Here is a 16,045-nt window from a genome sequence, read left to right on the forward strand (position 1 = left end):
TAGGTATCAATTTACTCGGCATAGCATTCTCTTTCACATTGTAGAAAAAAACTTTACTGTTTTTTTATTTTTATTTCAAAACATTTTTTTTTTAAAAAAAATTGTGTTTGTAAGACTGCTGCGCAAATACGGTGTGATATAAAGTATTGCAACAATCTCCATTTTATTCTCTAGGGTCTCTGCTAAATATATATATATATATATATATATATATATATAAATATATATATATATATATATATATATATATATATATATATAATGTTTGCGGGTTCTAAGTAATTTTCTAGCAAAAAATACTGATTTTAATTGTCAGAAATATGCCTGGTCCTTGAGTGGTTAGGATAAAAAAAAAACCTTCTGTGTGCAACAGCTTCCCCTAATACTTACCTGAGCCCCATTTTGATTTAGCAATGTTGCACGAGAGCCTTCATTGTCCTGAAGTCTCGCTCCACATTGGCTTAGACAACTGTGGGCACCATTGGCTCCCACTGCTGTCAATCAAAGTCAGTGAGCCAATGAGGAGAGAAAGAGGGAGGATCTGAGCCGTGGCTCCGTGTCTGAATGGACACACAGAGCAGCAGATCGAATCAGGTACCCCAACAGCAAGCTGCTTGCTGTGGGGGCACTTGGCAGGAGGTAAGGGCCAGGAGTGCCAGCGAGGGACCCGAGAAGAAGATGATCTGGGTTACTCTGTGCAAAACCACTGCACAGAGAAGGTAAGTATGACATGTTTGTTATTTTTAAACAAATAAAATCAAGACTTTAATATTACTTTAAGCATATCCTCAGTGTTTAAAGCATGAAAGCAAATAATCCTATGCATCTGAACAGAAACGACACCCATGTGAGGCACAAGCTTAGATGCAAGGGTTTATTCTAGAGCTTGAGTTTAAAAAGGTGATGGACAGTTACTCTAGATAACTGAAACTAAGACCTAATTAGGGAATCCAACTGTCTGTTAGTGAAATCCTTAAAGAAGTTTACAGTCTACTGTTACATAAACACATATGGTACATACTCTAGGACCAAACTGTTCAAAAACGATTTAATCGTTAAGTATGATTTAGTGTCTTTAAAAAAAAAGCAGAGCACTATTACTAAAATGCATATAAGTATAGTACCCTCTAGTCTAGAGTGCTAGTGTAAATAGGGTTTTTGATAGTGTAGGTAAATTTAGGCTTGGCTGGTAGTCAAGCCTGTGTTGAATCTGGGTCAGCGTGAGTGATTTAGGAAGGCTGGATATGTCATAAGGCAGCACCTCTGGTACCTCCCCCTACTTGTTGGAACCTTGCAGAAGCTTCCAGAAGAATGAAAGGGAAGTTAGGAGGAGTTGCCTGGAGTATTGAGGAGGGCCCCAGCCAATCCCTAGCAAATGGGCTGGCAAGGGGCCCTTGAGGGTAGCAACCTAGTCTGGGGGGTGACCTGGGGCTCAGATGCTGGAGGGATCCACTTATGACACACAGAGGAGTCGTGTTCAGAGGCACAGGAGCAAAAGTAAGGACAGCAGGAGCCAGCTAGCACGTCTGGGAAATCTCCAGGAAAAGTCAGCCGAGTGGCTGGGGAGTGTGACAGTCTGGGAGAACTGTGGGAAGTAACCAGGAGGGCTAGTGGGAGAGGCAGTTGCAGCAAAGTGGGCTGGCAGTGCCTGAAGAGGTGGTGCTAGGATCAGTGGCCACAGGAATGTAGCTGGATATTGGACTTTTCTCTACACAACCAGTCCCTGCCTGTAAAGGACTTTTGCTTAATCTGACTAAGTGCCTTTGTCAGATGCATCAAATAGTGTTCGAGCTGGGACTGTGATTTTCTACAAGTGAGTCCTGGAGGAAGAGGAGTGTATATAGACTGTGTATAGGGTTGAAGTGTCCATGAAGAAGTTTGTTCTAGTCAAGTAGATATCCCATAATCATCCCATCCTCATCCACCTTTATTAACTCCTAAATAAAACACAAAAACAAAGTTGCTGGACTGTTTCCTGTCTCAATGGGGCCTGTGGAAATTCAGAGTGTCTAGCTGTGCAGAGTGGGGGGATCCCTATTCACCAGCGGCTCCTACAGGGGATGTGCTACATAAGCAGGGCGGTATGCAGGCAGTATGCCGGGGGCACTCCCATAATGTCTTTCTACCCGGCTCCAATTAACTGCTGGTAATAAAAAAAAAAAACTTTCCAAATGTCAATTTTACTTTCCTGAAGCTGCAGTCACATGACAGTCCTTCTCTTTTCTTATTTACATCCTGGAGTCCTTCTTCAGGTTTCCACTCCACATCACTGTCTTCATGATGTGGACAACTCGTATTGGTGGAGGCAACAATTACAGTGGCCAGATCCTCTCTCAAAATCTTCAGAGGTAGGAGAACTCATGGATGCAGTGAGGGGACCAGTGCCCAAGCACATGATAACCAGGAAAAAATGCTTCGTCCCCAGGACAGGAAATTAACTAATGAAGGAAACTGTGACTTTGATCCACTATACTGCAGGATGACATAGAAATAAGTGTTTAGAATCAAGACTGAGGAGGTAATTGATGCGCAATGCACTATTTAAATTTCATTTTTGCTTGGAGTTGGTCTTAAGGAGTGTGGAGAATGTTATGTAGAGAAAAAGAAATACATGCAGAGATCTGAGCATTCAGTCTTTGTTACAGACATACATATACTGATAATATGCAACTCCATCTAATTCCACCTTCCCCATGTTTTTAATTGTATATTTTATATATTATAAAAAATATTTATAACATTTATGTTATGTAACAGCATAACACAATGCCATGATAAAGAAAAGTGTATACATTATTATTACTATGCATGCTGCAATAAATATCCATCACAGATTTTTAAATATTAAAGGAATTCTGTGGTCACAGCATACATTTTAATTTTACAAGATCAGCATAGTGATAGCAATACAAACAATTGCTACAGTATAAGAATGCTTGAAAAATATCATTTTTTGTGAGTTCTGCCTGTCTGCTGGCCATCTCTTATAACAATTTCCTGGATTCCCTGCATGTTTTGCAGCTTTTCTGCTGTTTACAATTTCTAAGGACTACATATCCCATGGTACTTTACTGCCTTAAAGCAGTGATCCCTGTACTGACTCCACCCCCTGAAACTCCTCCTCTCAGTACCTCTGTAGTTCAGAAGGTAGGCTCTGTGAAATGTGTGACACAGCAGGGCCTACTCACAGGACATAGTGAATACGCATCACAGAAGTAAAGTAAAGTAAATGTGTGGGAATATTCATAAGGCAAGTTTACAAACTTCAAGAAAGTGCAGATCATTAGAAGCAGGCTACAAATAATTGAAATATAATCTAAAAATTAATATATGTGTTTTAATGTTGACCATAGATATGCTTTAACTGGGTCTCTGGTACCTGGGGGAGCAAGCTACAGGTGGAAAGCAATAGGAACTTAACCTATCACTATGTGTAGAATATCTCCTTTCATAGTATATAAGCTGAACAGGACCATACATCCACAAAAATCTCTTAGGGTTCTTTCACACGGCCGCTCCGTGTGAAAGGTCCGCTGCGGGGCTTTTTTTTTTTTTTTTTCCACGGAGCGGATGACATTTCTGTCATCCGCTCCGTGTGCCCGCATATCATCCCATCCGTTTGCGGATGATATGCAGACATAATGTAAGTATATGGCACTGCGGATGTCAGCGGATGACACCACTGACATCCGATTTTCCTTCCTTTCCGTTTTTTACATGGAAGAAAAAAAGGGGTTCTGTTCCATTCGTAAAAACGGAACAGAACTGAAAGGAGGAAAATCGGTTGTCAGCGGATGGTATTCCGCTGACATCCGCAGTGCCATTCACTTACATTATTTCCGCAAATCGTCCGCAAAAAAATAGGATGATTTGCGGACACACGGAGCGGCCGTGTGAAAGGACCCTTATTCAAGAGAGGCAGCACAGTAAAAGAAGGCTTTGGGGGAGGGGTATTTAATTGAAATTAAGGTCTGCTCAAGGAAACTGAAGGAATTGGTCTGGAATCTCAATTGTAAGATGTACTTTTCCTACCTGAATATGATCTATTGAGCTATTTGCTTATATTATAAGGTGCCCATAGACACTGTGATTGTGTTAAACTTTATACAGGTGATATACATAACAATTTTTAAGCGACTGATCAAATAATTATTTATTGAGCTATTATGACAAATTTAGAATGACTGTGCAAAGTTTGATCGGCAACATGCACAGCTGACTGATTTTGGAAAAATATGCTAAAATATGCTTAAAGCGGAGTTCCGGCTACCAAAAAAAAAATTTCAATGAAAATACCCCGGGACAGTCAGGCTAGTACATTCCAAAATGGATAGCCTCTGATCTGTCCCGGTTCACATTTACCTTTTAGAAGAAATACTTACTTTGAAAATTTCTTCTCCAGCGCTGCCATCTCAGGTGTGGGCAGCTGAAGCCAGCGCGATCCTCTTCAGCGTCCTCTTCCATTCTCTTCGGTCCCACGATGCACTGCGCCGGCCCCGCCGTCACTTCCAGGGCTGCAGCGTCATCCCTGCACAGCTTCTGGGCATGCCCAGAAGCTGTTTAGCAAGGTATGACGCACCTGCACCGGAACTGATGTCGGGGCCGGTGCAGGCGCATTGATTCCTGGGAGAGATGACGTTCAGCTCCCAGGAATCATTGCAAAGCGGAAGTGACGGCGCGGGCCGCGGCCACCGTGGGAGGAAGTGGAAGAAAGGTGAGTATATTTTTCTGCAATTACAAAGTAAGTAAAAAAAAAAAGAAATCTTAATTATCCATTTCTGTTTCAGGTGACCATAAGCAAGCGGATGGCCCAAAATCGACTATGTCGATTTTGGGGCCAGAACTCCGCTTTAATATCCAATTTTCTGACCTGTTCCTGATATTTTATGTTGACCTGGAAAAAAGGAAATAAACTTTTTAATTTTTATTTTTTAATTTTAATTTAGAAAATTAGGAAATAAATACATTTATCAGAAACCGGTATTTTATAGTAACGTTTAACAGATTTTATTAGACGACTTGCACCAGAAATAGCCACAGAAAAAAGTTGCACCCGTAAACAATAAATGATTATTGGTTTTCTTATTGGCATGTGTTCACTAACAGTATATAAAACAAATGAAAGTAAATATATGTTGAAAGACAAATCGCAAGTTCAACAAAGGATATACGTTTAATCTTATTTATGACACAATGCAAGCCTTAATCTCAGGTACCAGCCCAGAGTTTGTAATCATTCCATGAAAAGGTGTGTATTTAGACATTGTGCTACTTAAGATTCATGAGAGTGATTGTACTGTGGCACTGGAGGAGAGAGAGGACGTCTGTGAGGATACTGCAGGATACTTTACAGAACTATGGGGATACATGAGCAGAATGGCTCCAGGGCACTGCTTAACGAAGGCGAGGAGAATGAAATGGTAACTAAAAAAAACTTTGTTTATGTCATTCTATTAATGCATAATATATTATAATCTCAGCATTGACCAGTGTTGCTCAAGATATAAAAGCTGTACATTTATTTTAATCAAGTAGTTATTTAAACATTTTCAGCCAGGGCTGCATGTATAATTGGGATCTTATTTTGGGAAGGACAGTTTGGGGAGGTGAGATAAAACTTTAAACATAGCTTTATGTTTGTTGTACGGTACCTATTTATTTCCTTTTGGTGGCTCCAATAGGTTTTGGGCATGTCCACTTAAAAGACAACGCTCACAGGTTGATTTGTGAAAGGGTTGTTTTTTTTTAACCAACATCAAACATTGATGTATGAACGTGTACTAACAGAAATGTTTATTGTTGCCCATAATGTCCAATCAGAATCCTTGTTTCAGTTTCAGGCCTGAAATGCAGGAATACCAGAAATGTTTCCTACAGTATAATACAATTTTTATACAGTACAGTACTGGGTTCAGCAACGTGTTTTTAGGAACCGCAGCAAAACACTTTTATTATTATTATTATTATACCAATTAGAAAAGAGTAACAGTAAAAATTCAGGAAGCAGTCATTTCCATGATAAGATAACATATCAGTTAATGCTCAGGTTGGAGTGACCACAAACTTCCTTATCTTCACCTTAAATTATACTGCATCCAGTTCTGGAGACCACACTTACAAAAAGATATTGATAAGATAGAATGGGACAAGCAATATCCAAAGTGCATGAATGGGGGAAAGGTCTGACGGATAAAACATATCACAAGAGACTTCAGGAGCTTAATACGCACAGTCTGGAGGACAGAATGGAAAGGGGAGACATGACTGAAACCTTTCAATACATAAAGGGGTGAATAAGGTTCAGGAGGGCAATATTTTCAAAATTACCTCAAACTAGCAGGAGGAAAGTTCAAAAAAACTTTCAAAACTAATCATAGAAAGTATTACTTTACTGAAAGAGTAGTTGATGCTTGGAATACACTTCCAGCAGAGGTAATGAGTCAATCAACAGCAAGTGAATTTAAACTAGAGTTGAGCTGAACACCCCCCTGTTTGGTGCGCAGCAGAGCTCCCGAAAATGTAAAAAGTTTGGACCCAAGCTGCAAACTCTATTAATCTCTATGGGACTGGAACTTGAAAAACCAAATGTCCCAATTCTGAAGGCTTAAATGCAAGTTATTGCCCATAAAAAGGGTATGGGGTCCTGGGTACTGCCCTGGGGGACATGTATCAATGCAAAAGATTTTTTTTTAAAAGATTGTTTTTACAGGAGCAGTTATTTTTTAACCACTTTACCACCGGAGGATTTTGCTGTCTTACGTCCAGGCCACTTTTTGCGATTCGGCGCTGTGTGACTTTAACTGACAATTGCGCGGTCGTGCGACACCGTACCCAAACGAAATTTACGTCCTTTTTTTCCCACAACCAGAGCTTTCTTTTGGTGGTATTTGATCACCTGTGCGATTTTTACTTTTTGCGCTATAAACAAAAAAAGAGCGTTTATTTTGAAAAAATAACAATATTTTTAACATTTTTTTATATGAAATTCCCCCCAAAAAAGATGTAAAAACCAATTTTTTTTTAAATTTTTGGCCAATTTGTTTTCTGCTACCTATGTTCGGTAAAAAAAAATCACAATAAGCGTATTTTGATTGGTTTGCGCAAAAGTTATTGCGTTTACTAACAAAGTGAAAGATTTCTGTCATTTTTGGCGTTTTTTTTTTAACGCGTAATTGCGGCGATCTGCGATTTTTTTTTGCGGTACTGCGACATTGCGGCGGACAGATCGGACCCTTGACTGACATTTTTGACACTTTTGGGGGTACCAGTGACATTACTGCAATAATCAGTGCTATAAATATGCACTGTTACTGTAAAAATGACACTGGAAGGGAAGGGGTTAATTTTATTGGAGAGGGAGGGGTTAATGTATGCCTGGTGCTTACTGACGTGTGTGGAGGGAGGTGACTGTGTGAGACAGGGACAGATCGGATGTCCAGCTATGCTGAACACTCCGATCTGTCACTCCCTGTCACTTGGGAGATCCGCCCGCTTGTGTTTACACAGGCGGGCAGATCTCCACACTAGATCCCCGACGATTGGGGAAGAGCTGCGGCGATCGCCGCTGCTCCTCCCCTGGCCCGACTCCCACTGTGACCGAAAACAGCGGGAGCGAGCCTCCAGCGGCAAGCAAGCGCCACCCAGAAGGGGGAGTGTCTGACAACGTAGTACTACGTCGTCAGACGATAACGAGCCACTCTGCCGCAGTAATATTACTGTGGGCGGTGGTAAAGTGGTTAATAATGCTTAAAGTGAAACAATAAAAATGAAAAATTCCTATAAATATAGTGCCTGGGGGGTCCCCTTAGTCTCTCTGTAAAATGAAACAAATAAGCAATTGGCGCAAAGGGGCTAAATGACTGGAGCTATGATATCTAAATGAAAACCATTTAAAAGACCACTTTAAAAGAGGTCCATGTAAATTTATAATTAGTCTATATAAATGCATAAGTCCATCAAAGTCCAAAATAGCCCACTGAAATGGCGGCTTTGTTGAGGGCAGTAGGAGAAAACACATGCGGCAACTAAGTGTAGCTTTATAAACTTTAATGAGGTAGAAGAGTATTACTCATACATGGTGATTGGTGAATGATCATAAGCACATAGAAGATTACACTGCAAATCAGTTCTCTCGGGCACATGTGTCAAACACAAGGCCTGTGGGCCGAATCCGGTCCTAAAGGTATTTTGATATGGCCCTTACACCTCTCCCGCAGCTGCAGCAATCCCCTCATCTCCCCCACCCCCTGTCCCAGCAGTCCACAGCAGAGAGGAGGACAGAACCCCCCTTCAGACTCTGTGCCTTTCTGTGTAGCTGCAGCAACCCCTCGTCTCCACCTCCCCTGGTCTCAGCATTTAGAAGACTCCAGCCCTCCTCAGGTCCTCCTCCAGACCCAGGACTTTCTGCTTTCTCACCTCTGCCATCACTGTGATGTAAGGAAGGGTGGGGGACCCTTGATTTCTGATGGTGGAGGGGCTCTTGGCATCTGAATTAAGGGGGTGTTGGTGTTGCTGTGGACATCTAGTCTTACAGATACAACTGGCCCTTTGAGGGCGACCATAAGGCTGATGAGGCACACAATGAAATTGAGTTTGACACCCCTGCTCTAGGACATCATAGGAGAAGGAGGGGAAGGGGCACATATCAATAAGCCCAGTTGGTGAGAGACTGTCTGCCCTCCGGTCGGATGCTCCGATGGGGACGAAATGGTGTGACGTCATTTGCCGGATATGGTGTGATGTGTCGGCGACACGTTTGTGGAGCATCAACATGGGGACAAGGTGCTTTGGGGATTGGGGACAGAGCCCCCCTTGCCCCAAAAGACCCCTCATTTGAGGGCATGTGGCCTGGTATGGTTCAGAAAGGGGGGCGCTTGCTTGCCCCCCCTTTTCTGGCTTGCCAGGCTGCATGCTCGGATAAGGGTCTGTTATGGTTTTTATGGGGGACCCACACCATTTTTTAAAATCTTTGCGTGGGGGTCCCCCTCAAAATCCATATGGTTTTTAGGGGGGATCGCACAACATTTTTAATAAAATTTTGCCAGTTTTTTTAACATTTTTCTATTGCCGGCAATGTTTTTTTTTTCTAATTCAGTTTCAGGGGAAACCTATTGACAGCTAATGACTCATCCGTTGCTAACCACTTGCCGACTGCCGCACGACTATCTACGTCGGCAGTCAGCCCCTCACAGGCAAAGTGATGTAGGTCTACGTCGCTAGCCTGTGAGGGTCTAGGGAGCGAGCGCGCGCTGCCGGAGGCGCGCTCCCGCGTGGTCACGGACCCCCCCCACGCGTGTGACCGGCGGACCGATGTCCACCGGTCACTCTGCGATCGCCGCTGCAGAGGGAGAAAGTCAGGCAGCTTGTGTAAACAAGCCACCTGTCATTCTCCCCTGTGTAGAAACTGTGATCACTGTTTCTACAGCTCAACAGACAGCCAATCACAGTTAGAATCACGCCCCTAGGGACACACACAGCCCCTCCCTCTGAAATAAAGTTAACCCCTTCACTACCAGTGTAATTTTGCAGTAACAGTGCATATGTATAGCACTGATTACTGCAGTAATGTCACTGGTAACCCCAAAAGTGTCAAAAATGTCAGTCAAGGGTCCGATCTGTTCGCCGCAATGTCGCAGTACCGCAAAAAAAATCGCAGATTGCCGCCATTACGCGTTAAAAAAAAAACAACAAAAATGACAAAAATCTTTCCCTTTGTTATTAAACGCGATAACTTTTGCGCAAACCAATCAAAATACGCTTTTTGCGATTTTTTTTACCAAACATATGTAGCATACAACAAATTGGCCGAAAATGTTAAAAAATTTTGATTTTTACATTTTTTTTGGGGAATTTCATATAAAAAAATGTGAAAAATATTGTTATTTTTGCAAAATTGACGCTCTTTTTTTGTTTATAGCGCATGATCAAAAAATCACACAGGTGATCAAATACCACCAAAAGAAAGCTCTGTTTGTGGGAAAAAAAGGACGTCAAATTCGTTTAGGTACAGTGTCGCACGACCGCGCAATTGTCCGTTAAAGTCACGCAGTGCCGAAAATACCCCCTGGTCAGGAAGGGGGTAAAATCTTCCGGGGCTTAAGTGGTTAAAGATGCCGAGGCCGGCTTTCTGGTCTGCTCCTTATAAGCCAGCCATTTACTGTGCCCTGGTTGGGCAAAGCTTTGCCCAATCAGGGCTTAGAATGCTCTGTGTAAATTTTACCTTAATAAACTGAATGTGCTATTTTCCCCTGCACAGGCAAAGTCCAGGTTCTCTTTAAAGCCAATCTCTATGTTTCCTGTCACGTTAAATAGTTTGATTAGACCGAGCTGGTCCAAACAAACTTTTTCCTTTACTAAGTGCTGCAAGGTCTCTTAGCACTCTATGAACTGTATGTGTCTGTGAATGAATACAAAGCTTCCTCTGATTGGCTGAGTTAAAGAGTGTGACATCATCAGGCCATCTCCAACCCAGCCAATCAGAAAAAGCTTTGCATTCATTCACAAAATACAAAGTTGCCTATGAATGGCTGAGCATGCTCAGATCGACTCTTACTTTGTTCCGGGTGTGAGAAGGTAAGTCTCTGTCTCACAGTCGGAACCCAGCAATGTGTACTGTATGTGTGATTACAGCTGTCTGTTCCACAGAAAAAAAAAAACGGTTGTGGAGTTCCACCCCAATCATTATCAGGCCCTTTGGGTTTGGTAAGGATTAAAAAGGGACCCACACTAGAAAAAAAAAGTCATGGGGTCCCCTAAAATCTTATATCAGGCCCTTAGCTATTAATTTGGGAAGGGACCCTGTGCCAATTTTTTTTTCTTTTTAATGGCGTAGGCTCCCCTCCCAGAATCCATACTAGACCCTTATCTGAGCATGGAGCATGGCAGGGCAGGCGAGGGTGTGGGGGGGGGAAGCATGGGCCCCCCTTTCTAAGCTATACCAGGCCACACGCTACCAATATGGTGGGGACACCTTGCCAGGGAGGGATACCCCCGACAAAGCACCCTGTCACCATATTAATGAGGACAAGAGCTTCTTGCCTACAACCCTGACCCTGGTTGTGGGGAGGGGGGGGGGTTTGCAGAATCCAAAACCCCCGTTTAACAATAAGGGGCCCCATATCCTGCTTACTCCTACTTATTCATCAGAATAAAAAAAAAAACACAACACACTTTTTGACAAGCCCTTATTTAAAAAAAAATGTCCCCCAATGTACATCCATTGTCTGTCACGTTGTCTGGTGATTTTAGGTCCACGTCAATCACGATGAACAACAACCATCGACCCGCATGAAAAAAATTCACAGTCCACTGACACCTGACTGCTCAAATAAAACAGCTAGCTGAAGTAAATAAGTGGGCCGTGACATGTCCATATTTGGTTAATGATGTCATAAAGAGTGGGTTCACACCGTGATGTCATTGACCATATACATATTCTGTCAATGATGTCATAAGGGGGCAGGGTCACCTAGTGATGTCACCTGGTCATATTTTTCTATCTTTGTAATTTGGTGCTGGCAAGCAATGGTCAGGTGTTGAGGGTGGGTGGCGTGATTTTTTTATTTTGTGCGGGTCGGCGACTGTCATTTATCGTGATTGAGGCAGACCTAAATTGCTAGATGAGGTAGTGGATGATGGATTTACATCAATTTTAAAGAAATGTGGCCTAGTATGCTTCAGAAGGGGGGTGGTAAGCTTGTTCCCTCCTTTCATACAATTTTTTTCCCCAATTTTTGGCATGGTGTTTCTCTTAATATCCATACCTAAGAGCCTAGTATAGATTTTTTTTTTTTTTTTTTTTGGGAGGGGGGCCCCAAGCATTTTTTTTTGCCATGGGATCCCTTTTAAAAGAGCCACCACATTTTTGTTCTTGTTTTTTTTTTTCACTGACATTCTGCTGTCAACTGAGAATCCCCTGGCTGACAGCAAGGAGGAGTCATTGGTTGTTAGAATGCTGGCAGATGGGGGGCTTCTTAACAACCAATGACATATTGTTGCTGCCTGACAGCAGGGAGGAGTCCCCGATGGATGCAAAAATGGACACCGTCCATTTACATCCATTTACATCTATTAAGGTCCGTTCAAGTCTGTGTAAGCTGAACAAGAAGAAGCATTGTTCTATTTGAAAAAACACACCTAAACGGAAATGGATGTAAATGGATGCTCATCCGTTTACATCCCTTAGCCCATAGAGATGCATTGCTGTCCATTTTCTGTTGAAAAACACATGGATGAAAATGGACAGAACAACCTGTGTGAAAGGGCCTTAAAAGTATAGCCACCATACTAAAAAACTATCTGATGCAGCTGCAATCAGAAGCTGGATGGGACTTACAGATGAAAGATATAACAGCTCATTAAACTTTTGTAGGTGTCTGCACAGATATGCACATATCATTAGATGCTACAGGCATGTTCAGAGAGTCCCCATACCTAGCACACTTCATTATGCAAATATCAGAGTAGGTCTTGCCATATACTATACATTTTTCTTATTCAATTTTCTTTACATTTACCTTAAACTATGTAGTGCAAGGGCATGCTTGACTGCACACACACATTAAAAGTGTTTAGGTTTGACCTCATATTATATTGTTTTGGTAAATCTAAAGGAAAATTGAATAAGAAAATTGTATAATGTATGGCCAGCCTTGGTAAAATTTGTTATTAGTACTTCCATTATATAAGGCTACCTACTTGAGTAGAGGATGTCCCCACAAATTTGAGAAAATCTGGCAGTGTTTGCTAGACGCTTCAGGGTCTCTCACTTAATGTGCGGCTGAGTGCCCTGGAATTTATAGTGGGGGATTCCATCCATGCCTCGGTTTTTTTTTTTTGATTGATGTCCTGCTGTACACTCGCTTTTCCTGCCTCTTGGGGGGTTCCCCTGGGGGGGAAGGGGAGGAACTCTTTAACTTCTGATTTTGCTTTGATGCCCATACCTATGCCTCATATTATGATCCACTGTGCTACCAGGGGGGTGGGTGGGATTGTATTTCTTTGTTTTCTATGGTTGTACTGTCTGTGTTGCAAAAAACTGTTATAAACAAAAATTTTCAAAAAAAAAAATAAATTGTTATTAGTCAGTGGGCTGCTCATCATCTTGGTATCAATAATAAAGTGTAGGAAGTAGGAGGTAGGATGGTCAGAGTCTTACTTTCCACACTGGAATAAAATGTGCATAACAGCACTATATCTAATGTTAGGAACAGATACCTGAAATTGTTGGAGTTCAGTTACTTTGGAAGTTTATCAAGTTTAAACCTAAATTATATCCCCTCCCTTCCCCTATACACCAACCTCTTGCCAACTAGATTAGATTGAAAGAAATATAGTACATGCACGGTTTTTACCTGGAATTATGGTCACATGATTCTTCTTTTATCTAGACTGTGTTGAAGGTTCCTCCACCCTTTCTATAAGTTCCAAGGACACTTCCTATAAGCTATTGGAAGAGTCCATCACAGGGATTCATGCAATGCCATCATGTGGTCCTGAAGTGAGGGGCAGCAACAATACCAGTCAATGCACTGGAGGACATAGCAGTTGTGCAGCATGTGTATGTGTACAGGGGCCTCTGAGATTTTGGGGCCCATTACAGATAGCAGCTACCCCTTCCTGTACTGGAACCCAGATCCTTAGTGGCCTGATAATTAATAGGGTACTTTCAGTCAATAAAATTACCCTGGGTGGCTTCCAAGTCTATGGGCATTACCTGCCGATACCCTCAGTTCAGACTCATAGAAGCTCTTGTTTCAGTAAAGTAATTAGTTGCCACTGGCCACCAATAAATAGGGGCTATTGTTCCAATGACATCAATGTATTTACTGCATAACACCAATGTAATAGGGCCTTTTCCCATGGTGAATTTTACTGACCATCAATGTAACAGGACCTTTCTACCACTGAACACCAATAATCAAGGCATTAAAGCCAACCACCCATGTAATGAAAGAATAGCAGTTTATATTCTTGCAGAGTGATGTAATGTACTATTGAAATTCATATTCTTGCTGGGTGATAAATTGTGCAGTTGATATAACACGTATGGTAATGCAATTGCTATTAAAGTGCAACATGTTTTTGCAAACAGCTACATAATTTGCTGTAATGGTATGATACAGTATAACAGCTGTTGCAGTACAAAATGGTATGGCAAAAAAATGTCCCAGTATTCATATCACCCCCTGTATACTCGATCCCTGTATACTGATCTCGATGCAGCACTGTGCCCACCTACCGCTGCTCTTATTCCTCTCTCTGATTACAGAGGCAGTAGCAGGAGCCATAGGGTCCTGCTGCTGTCAATCAAATCCTGTGAGCAGGGAGTGGGGTGCAGGGCTGAGTCTCGCTATGTGTGTCAACAGACACACACAGTCCAGCCTATGGTGGCGCACAGAAGAGGTGGAGACCCAAGAAGAGGAGGTTTAGAGTTGCTTTGTGCAATACCATTGAACAGAGCGATTTAGTAGGACATGTTTATTATTTTAATAAGAAAAAATAAATAAATAAAAGTAGTAATAAACCCAAAAGCAACCATGTATTTTATCACAGCTTACCAATTTTTAGATGTGATGGCTGCAGTTTTTTTCATTTTTAGGCATTATTTCTTTTTTTTTTTTTTCATCAGGTGATTCAGCCAGTGAGTTTGTTGTTTTTCAACAGAACAAGCTCTACTGCAAATGTATCAGTTACAGGGATGAGACAAATCATTCACCAATGAAAGGAGTGCTTACAATGATCAGCTTTTATTTATTTATAGAAAACCTTGTGGTTTGTAAAGTCAGAAGGTTTTTTTTTTTTATCTTAATCCATTCTTTGCAATAAGATAAAAAGCCTTCTGTGTGCAGCAGCCCCCTTCAGCCCCTCTAATTCTTACCTGAGCCCCATCTCTATCCAGCGATGTCCAAGAGTCCCTTGTCCCTTCGGGACTGGCCTTCCTGATTGGCTGCCACTGCTGTCAATCAATGTTAGTTTGCCAGTCAGGACAGAGGGGGCGGGGCTGAACTGCAGCTTCGTGTCTGAATGGATACACAGAGCTGCAGCTCGGCTCGGGTGCCCCCATAGCAAGCTGCTTGCTGTAGGGGCACTCGACAAGAGGGAGGGGCCAGGAGCATCGAAGGGGAACCCAGATGAGGAGGATCTGGGCCACTGTGCAAATCCACTGCACAGAGGAGGTATTTATAACATGTTTGTTTTTTGTTTTTTTTTATAAAAAAAATGACTTCACAATCACTTTAACCCAAAAGAAAAAAAAACTGTTGCTAAAACTGCTTTTAGTGTTAGCTGAAGTTTGGCTTTAATTTGTTAGTGTATCTAAATCTGCTATAATAGCTAACATTCCCCTTTCACTAGATTAACAATGCTACTGTCCAAATGTGCCCCCCACGCTCCTTCATCCTGAGTGGAGGCACTCTAATACAGGAGGTGTGTTACTGGCCAGCTCCCCAGGTGAAAATAAAGGAAAAGAAAAAAAAATGCAGCCACCACAATTAATAATTAGTAAGCTGCAGTATATGACATTTTTGGTTTTGGGTTTATTACCACTTTAAGTTTTATAACCACTTTAATTCACTAAGATAGATTACTTTTTTTTTATTATTCCTTTCGTTATTTTATCTTATAGCAGCTTTCTCCTAAAACAAGTGCATTTCATCCCTTTGGTGTGTAAGAATTTGGTCTCAAAGACCATTATTTCCTTTCACAATTCAATGACATTATGCATGTCTTACTAGCCATTACTATACCTATTTTTAGCCATGTGGATGTGAGTCTTGAGGCAGGGCCAAAATAATTATTTACGGTATGCACAGGGGTCCCATGCTTACTGGGTCAACTCACATGGATGCAGCTTCCGATAACTGATATCCGCTAATGGAATAAGTGCCCTAGAGCAGGGATCCTCAAACTTTGGCCCTCCAGCTGTTGTGAAACTACACATCCCATGAGGGCCAAAGTTTGAAGACCCCTGCCCTAGAGGGTCATCTTAGGGAAGATGTTTTTTTTTACTTATCAATGGGTAGTATCTATACAGTTTGACAAGGCT

At 41.9% G+C, this 16,045-nt stretch overlaps 1 pseudogene across 1 annotated transcript in view; it reads left to right on the forward strand.

Moving 5' to 3' along the window:
• The first annotated feature begins 5,288 nt into the window (after positions 1-5,288).
• The window catches only part of LOC309551108 (putative cation-transporting ATPase 13A4), a 143,829-nt pseudogene continuing 133,072 nt past the window's right edge, over positions 5,289-16,045 (forward strand). The window contains exon 1 of the transcript XR_014226181.1: positions 5,289-5,420. The product of XR_014226181.1 is annotated as a putative cation-transporting ATPase 13A4 (transcript). The remainder of the gene's footprint in view (positions 5,421-16,045) is intronic.

Source organism: Pelophylax lessonae (genome assembly GCF_965119305.1).
Source record: "Pelophylax lessonae genome assembly, chromosome: 3".
NCBI classification, from domain to species: domain Eukaryota; kingdom Metazoa; phylum Chordata; class Amphibia; order Anura; family Ranidae; genus Pelophylax; species Pelophylax lessonae.